The sequence below is a fragment of the Micromesistius poutassou genome (genome assembly GCF_964030765.1).
Source record: "Micromesistius poutassou genome assembly, chromosome: 8".
Lineage (NCBI taxonomy): Eukaryota > Metazoa > Chordata > Actinopteri > Gadiformes > Gadidae > Micromesistius > Micromesistius poutassou.
Window position 1 is genome coordinate 7,124,225 of NC_140278.1, and position 8,330 is coordinate 7,132,554.

General features: G+C 42.8%; 1 pseudogene across 1 annotated transcript; it reads left to right on the top strand.

The window, feature by feature from the left end:
* On the top strand, window positions 1–5,741 carry LOC311351740 (IgGFc-binding protein-like; annotated as a pseudogene). Its single transcript has 10 exons — window positions 1–30; window positions 265–608; window positions 814–1,037; window positions 1,485–1,626; window positions 2,118–2,454; window positions 2,923–2,995; window positions 3,675–3,850; window positions 4,240–4,503; window positions 4,704–4,846; window positions 5,496–5,741. The product of its transcript is annotated as an IgGFc-binding protein-like (transcript).
* Window positions 5,742–8,330: the final 2,589 nt, after the last annotated feature.

The following is an 8,330-nucleotide window of genomic DNA, read 5'->3' on the forward strand; positions in this document are numbered from 1 at the left end:
ATGCCCAGTGGCTCCAGAGGAACTGTACTGGTAGGAATAATATGAGGTTTTTTTACCCAAAGGATGACAAAAATTTACTTAAATAAATTGCCTAACCAACATAGCTTTAATGGTCATGAAGATTCTGGCAGGTGACTCAATATATGCAGGAATATGAATATATTTGTAATGAAGTGCTCATTTATTTCATAAATATGAACCATATTATCAAAATGATTTCCCTAATGATTGCCTCCCTATGAATACATCATTTTCTCTCCGTAGGTTGACGGTATAAAAGCAGATCTGCCAGTTGACCTGTCGGGAAGTATCTCCATCACCGAGTCTGGGATCAGAGGAGTCATCAAAACGGAGATAGGAATAGAGATCACTTTCGATTGGTCTACGTTCGCTTCGGTGACCCTCAGTAGCAGTTACTATGGGAACGTCGACGGACTCTGTGGCAACTACAACGGCCAAAAAGAGGACGAACTGAAGAAAACCGCAGGAACTCGGTACTCAAACGTGAGCGACTGGGCTGGTTCGTGGAGCGTGCCAGACGGGGACCCCTTCTGCTACCACCACTGTGAGGACACGTGTCCACAGTGTTCCCCCGAGGACCAGAAGCGGTACGTTTTAGTGACCAGCTTGAAATAAATGTTTAATGCCCCGAGTCAAAATGATTAGAATAATAATAATAGAGGTGCATTATGTATGTCAAGGTTTGTTAACAGATTCACATAGTAAATTATTATGTTGGGAAAAGACGTTCAGTAAGTTCAGGGATACAGTTTTGATATGAGATCAAAAATGAATTCTCATTGTCTTTCCTAGGTATACTGGCCATGAGTTTTGTGGCATTGCAGCGGATAAGAAGGGGCCTTTTGCCAGCTGCCATCCTCATGTGGACATCAAACAGTTTATGTACGACTGCTTGTATGATGTTTGTGTGAACGAAGGGAGACAGGAGGTTCTCTGTGAGGCACTGTCTAGTTATAACGCTGAATGCCAGAAGGCTGGAGTCACCGTCTCTCCATGGAGAGGAGTAGCAAACTGTGGTAAGTTACAAATTGCTTTACACATTCACAAACAGCCATTTCACTTATTTCCCTTCAAAAGAGTGAAATGGCTGTTTGTAAGTTACGATTACATACACGCATTCACAAACAGCCATTTCACTTATTTTAAGTGGTAAAATCAATGATTTCTGTTTTGTTTTCTTTGGCGACACCTTTTGGTGATAAGCGGTAATTTTCCCATCATCCAACAGTGTTGGCACCGACAATACTGCAAATGCTTTCATCAGTAGGCCATAGGCTCAATCACCATTGAGTTTCCTCATTCAGCGATAGATAGTAACTCTTTGAGATGGGCCCTTTGACCTCTATGTGAATGGGTTTGTATACAGCTACACCGTTGCTTTCTGACAGCTACCTGTTGTAAAGGCCTGAAATGAATCTGAGAGGTGAGCCCACCTCACCGCTGTCCTGTCTGTGTTCCGTCAGCCCTGGCCTGTCCGGTCAACAGCCATTACAAACAGTGTGGGCCGGCATGCCCAGAGACCTGCAGCCCTCCGCCCGACCTGTGCCCTACGGCCTGCTCAGAAGGCTGCTTCTGCGACCCTGGATTTGTGCTCAGTGGAGAGAAGTAGGTGGTTCTCTTTTTATGGAGTGGATTGTTCTCCTGTAGACCATATGGAATACCGGTCACTCTCCAACATGTCCAATATTGTTATGATATATATATTACGATTGGATTACAATTACAATCTTGTGTCAAATCAAGAATAAGCTGCTCTTGATGAATGGTATGATTTGGAATAACATTATTATAAATTTTGATAATCCATTCAGATTGGGGCAATAGCGAACAAACATCCTTAACCATAACTATGATATCATTTATGATTTATTGACTTAAGACAGCATTATTTAAAGGTGTAAAGGAAAAGGCTTGGTTCTCTTACATATCCATACAAAATGAATTAATATATGAATAAAGAGGATAAAGTCCAAAGCGTCATAAAAGAACCCTCCTTACTAAGTGCTGTTAATGCACGGGTATGCACGGGCAGGAAGATATCGATCCTTGCTCCCCATGTGAATCACTCATTCAGTTCCTTTACATTGTCTTAACAGATGTGTGGACAAGGCGACCAGCTGTGGCTGCAACCACGAAGGCCGTTACTATCTGCCCGGCGAGTCGTTCTGGGCCGACTCTGAGTGTGACAGCCGATGCGTGTGTGACAGAGCGACGCAGCAGGCGCAGTGCCACCCGCGGGGCTGCAAAGCCGACGAGCACTGCGCCGTGCGGGACGGGGTCCAGGACTGCTTCCCCCTGAGCTTCAAGACCTGCTCGGCCCAGGGAGACCCACACTTCCGCACCTTCGACGGCCGCAAGTTTGATTTTCAAGGCAACTGCGTCTACCAGTTTGCCAGCGTGTGTGGAAACACAACGGGACTGGAGAGGTTTGAGGTGAGAACGGCAACGAAAAAGGACTGTTAGGAAATGTAGGTTTGGGAATATCGCGGGGAGAATAAGCTACTTATTTGTGCACAAACGTGCACAGTGGCGTCCAAAGTAAACATTGGAAGGAATAGGGCAAAAACCCTAGCCTGGCTATTGCCAGACCAAGCTCACCGGCAGAACGGGCTGGGGGTACCCAGTCTAGCAAAACCCACAAAGTACAGTAGAGGTAGAACACACTGTTCTGTGTTAAATGACAAATCTTGACTGATGGATTTGATGCATCTTTTTTTGCAATAGATGTTTTCTTGATCCATGTTTTCTTGATCCATACATAAAAAATTGATGTTGTGAGCTTTTTTAGCAAATAACAAAGGGGCTTCTGAATATGTGATTTGCTTGGATTTTGGCACAAGGGATTATAACATCTGATCCTGTGTATTAATGGAATATCTAATGTTTTTTCCTGTCGTCTAGGTTAGCCTAGAGAACAATAATCGTGGCTCCAACAAAGTTTCCTATGCAAAAACAGTGACTGTGAAGGTCTACGGCAACACATACATCATTTCTAAGGACTACCAAGGACAAGTCCAGGTATGATGCTCCTGCAGTATCCCTGATTCACTCATTCACAACACACATGTTGACGCACAAATATTACATTCACCAATGCCCCCAATTCCTACAACCGACAAACAGCTAGTCTTGGAACCGATTAAAATACACAGACTTACATCGCAAGCATTGACATGGTGTGTGTACGGTGTATTAATGTGTGTGTGTGTGTGTGTGTGTGTACGGTATATGAATGTGTTAACAGGTGGATGGGGAGGCAGTCTACCTACCATTCTCCTCAAACCAGCTCACGGTTCATAAAAGAAACAGGTGGGCCATCCTGGAAACCAGTTTCCTCAAGGTAAGGAATAGACATACACACACGGCATTAAATGTTTGATTCATTTCCATTCATGGCTATATATGATACAATGGTTGATGCAAATACATTTTGGTTTCCAAAAGTTGACAATAACCGGCAAGATGTTTTCAATGATTTGGTAATGTGCTAGTTATTATGGAATATAATAATAATTCTTGATAGGCCTGTTTTGTCTTTGTCCTAATGGTGATGGTGGAAGTTGACAAATATTAACAAAGATACATAACACTCCCTGAAAGTTATTCTCTTCTTATTCATCTTTTGTTCTTAAGGTCTCTTATGATTGGCGTAGTGCCGTGAGGGTAATGGTGGCGACCACTTATCATAACGCGTTATGTGGTCTCTGTGGAAACTTCAACAATGATCCAAAAGATGACCTCATGCTGTCCAATGGGAAAGCTGCTTCAAATGCAAAGGAGTTTGGAATCAGCCAATTTCTTGCCAGCGTGCCGGGCTGTTCTCATGAGTGTAAGGCTAGGGTTAAGGTTTTTTTCTGATGTTAATAAGTAAGTGTTAATAAGTATTGGTTGCATAGGGATTGAAAAACATGGTTCAAAGTCAGCGACAAATTGGTCATTGTATAATTGCAAAGGAATTAGGAAGGAATTAAAAGCAATTTAGTTTAGATTAAGATCTTAATGCCTCCTCCACGTCTTTTAGTTTAAGTTCATTCAGTTTCAGGGAAAACATCGCAAGAGAAACAATTCTTCAGTTGAGTTTACTTTTCCACTTCCTTGCAGAAATTAAGGAATTGTTAAATGAGTTAGTCAAATGTTCTCTCTCTCTCTCTCTCTCTCTCTCTCTCTCTCTCTCTCTCTCTCTCTCTCTCTCTCTCTCTCTCTCTCTCTCTCTCTCAGGTAAGGACTGTGCACCAGAGCTGAGCCCTGGCGACGCGCCCCCTGCCTTCAAAGCGGCCTGTGAGGTGATCAGGAAGCGGGACGGGCCCCTGAGGGACTGTGCTCGGCTCCTGGACGCGGAGCAGTTCTACGGGGACTGTGTGTTCGACATGACGCTGACCAAGGGGAAGGCTGACTCCGCCTGCGACGTCATCAGCGACTACGTGGACGACTGCCAGCAGCAGGGGGGCACCGTGGAGGACTGGAGGAGCAAGAAGTTTTGCTGTAAAAACACACACTCTCAATCTGGCTCAATGATATACATTACATGTGTAATATACTATGAATTGTAAATTAACTTAAGGGAGACACAACCACATTTGTGTCTAAGTGTGTGTGTGTGTGTGTGTGTGTGTGTGTGTGTGTGTGTGTGTGTGTGTGTGTGTGTGTGTGTGTGTGTGTGTGTGTGTGCGTGTGCATCGCAGGGATGCAGTGTCCAGCCAACAGTGTGTACAGCCTAGCAGCCCCAGGATGTCCTGCCACCTGTGGGTCTCTGTCCCGCTCCTCTAAATGTCAAGAACCCGTCGCCGAGGGCTGCGTCTGCCAACACGGCTTCGTGCTCAGTCAGGTACTCACTCTACACTACTAACTAACTAACACTACCACTGTGCTGTAACTACCATGACCGCGTGTACGCCTTTGCTGCAGAGATCAACGCCCCCGGCCTGTTGATCACTCGCCTCCTGTCCCGCAGTAGTTCATGATTCACTCACGACCCCTTTGAACACCCCTCAGTTTAAGGTCTGTGGCAGGATTGTCTTCACCAAGTCTGAGTAGAAAGCTGTCGTTTCTCATGGTTCCGTACGTGCTGCTTCTTGTACCACAACGGTGTGGAAAACTTGATCCTCATTGGTCAGTGACGTTCCAAGGGTGTGCATCATATAATATTATAGTTATGATATATATCATTTCAGCTTATTAGGCTGATTAAAAAATATATAATATTTTACAAGATAACGAGCTACTCTGAGCTGTCCCGGGTATTTTCTGACCAAGCTGTGAATAAACACTATAATCTGCACCTGTTCCCTGCATACTGAGTATGTTGTAACAAAGCCTACGACCAATAGGATTAGACAGCTAGCGTAGACAAGCATGTAATAATGTTGGCCGATCTTGAGTTAATCCGTCTGCAGAGCTTTTCCTAGACACGAAAGGTAAAGGTTGTGGTGAAGTTACGTTGGCTAACTTCGTGACCATCGGTTTCCCCTCCCCAGGATCGCTGCGTACGACTGGACCAGTGCGGCTGCCAGTTTGAAGGTCGCTACATCCCAGCTGGGTCACAGGTGTACACAGATGGCTGCAAGCGCGTCTGTAAGTGTGAGCATGGGATGGTCACGTGCGTGATCCAACAGTGTCACAAGGGAACCAGTTGTAAGCTGAAGAAGGGGGCGTGGGGATGTTACAAAGGAAAGAAACCAGGCGGACTCTTTGGGCTCTTTCACAACTTTTTAAAGGGCTAGTCTATATGATCAGTAATTATGACAGTAATGTGAGATTGTTGACTACTGATAAACTTTCCATCTGGTTCATATTACTCTTTTTTCATTCCTTCCCATATTCATATGGAATTGACATAATAATATATTATGTAATGTAATACTAATGTAATAATAATTGCATAAATAATAAAACTGTTGCATTAAATCAAATGTATGGTGTGTAATTCATGAAGTTATCCAACTAAATATTGTATTGGCCATTTTGCTTTTCACCTTTGTTTCACCAAACTAAATTAGTTTGAAAGCCCTGGAGCCCCAGGTGTCTTACCAGACACACATCAGGGAGATTACATAACTTATCCAACTCTTTTTTGGGATTGTTTATTAAAAATACTGCCCTTTTCCACTCATTAAAAATAATGAACGGACCAAGTTCAGAATCCTGAACCACATCTACAATGATACATTTGTTCACCACCGATCTCGAACCAAAAAAAGAACAATTCCGGCCACTTTCTGCGAGCTGGGAGCCACGCTACCTGAGGCCCAGCTTCTTCTTCTCCCTCAGCTTCTTCCGGACAACCTCCATGTTGCGGTCCTTCCACATGCTCTTCCTCAGTTTGATTGGACGGCTGCCCACATATTTCCCTACAAAAGAAGACATATCCATTGAACTAGTTAAAAATGAACATGAGCTATGCAGTTAAAAGCGTTGTATGCTAACATGCATTTGTACGATTGAGGTCAAATATTTGAGGGCATTATATCTTTAAATGTACATGTTGATCATGTATCAAATCATTCCATCCTTCATATTTTTACTTTCTAAAACAAAACAGGAAATGTTATGCAGAGAAAACCAAGAAACGGTATACTGCTATAGTTGACATATGGTGCTATCCATTTGTATGGTATGCCCAACCGTACGAGTCATAGGGTATAAATCTCCCAGCTTTTTCACAGCATTTCAGAGGCAAGCCCCCTTTTGGTCGTAGTATAAACCTTCCCACTCGTAGTTCTGAAAGTACAGCGAGTTCAGTGAGGCTGACCGTACGACTCGACAACAAAAATGGCTGCGCCCGTAAAGAGAATTACTTTCTTTGTATTTGTACCACATTGGTCATTTTAATGTTGATTTTAAATGCTCTTACACACTTGATTAAATTGCTTCGTCTTGCTGTGCGTGCAATACAATGTAAAGTTGTGTCGTTTGTTTTTGAACTGGTTTGCTAAAGAGTTTAATGTAGCTAACAATAACAATGACTAGCCAATGAGAAACTGGAACGCTTTAAGGTGCTATGAGCCAGGAAATTACGTCACTTTCTCGCTAGAGCAGGTCGGACGTACAGGCGTACCATACAAATGGATAGCACCAATAGTATTCTGCTAGAGTTTCCACAGTAACCCATCTGGGGTTACTTCTGCTCTTTGATGTTGACCAATTAATGGGCTTTGATTAGTTTTAGTATACCCACAAAACAGGCAAGGAAAGAAATTAAAATTTAAAAGGACAAACGCAGGAGCATTTAACCTGGTTAAAAGCCAATTCTCTGAGAGAGGTACGTGATATGGTTTTTAGGAAAGAGAACACCCATTCTTACGGAAAAATAAGTAGTAGGATAGGTTTAAAGTCTTGGGATACAGTTCCATGTTCTAATGAAACAAGAGCTCCTGGAGCTGCTAGGATTTCCATTAGACGCTCCTATAGTCAGTGTGATAGAAACAAAGTATCATGACTCCATCCAAAGTGACAGACTGAAATGAGTGTTGATGCATGGGAAATCATGCCTCTGATCAAACCTCAACCAAAAAAAGCCATATTACCCAAAAACAGACACTGAATGACTACGTAGTGCTGATGCTTGATGGTTTAAATGAAATGTGACAATATTTGGGCAAGTGTCAATGTTAAAACACAATAATATCAGACCCTCCCTGCCACGGCACTAAACACCCAAGTAACATCACACACTTAAAACCAGACAGAGGGAAATTACAACTTGGGCAGGCGGACAAACAGGTGGACAAGGTAACCATAGCCTTACCATGGTGCCAATCCCATACCTTCCATTTAAATGCCACCCGCCAATTTAACCATTCAACTTAGTGGTAGTAAATGCCTTGCAGTGCATAGATCCCCATTTAATTTGAGTTAATAAATATATGCTATTTTGAATTACTATTGTTAATGTACTGGACATTTAAAAATGAGTGTGTAGAAAACAAGGAAGCAAAGACACATTTGCATGCATTTCCAACAAATGAGAAGTGAGAATAATGCAGGGCAGGCGTAAAGGCGATCGGTCATTGGGACTTACCAGACAGTATCGTCCAGTGCACAGTCCCTGCGTACATCCCCTAAGGCTCCTCTCTGAACCACATGTGCAACCACGCAGAAAAACAAAAAGGAGAAACGCAATGACTTCACTAACCATACCTCAACACATCAGCTATGACCCAACGTTAACCATTGATGACTGATTTATGTTCAGAAATTAATTGTACTTTCAAAATAGAATGCTTGTTTTACTTGATAATCAATGCAGTAATGCAGTAAATTGGATAATTAAAAAAGAAGTTACAACATTGAAAGGCAATATAGGCCAACAG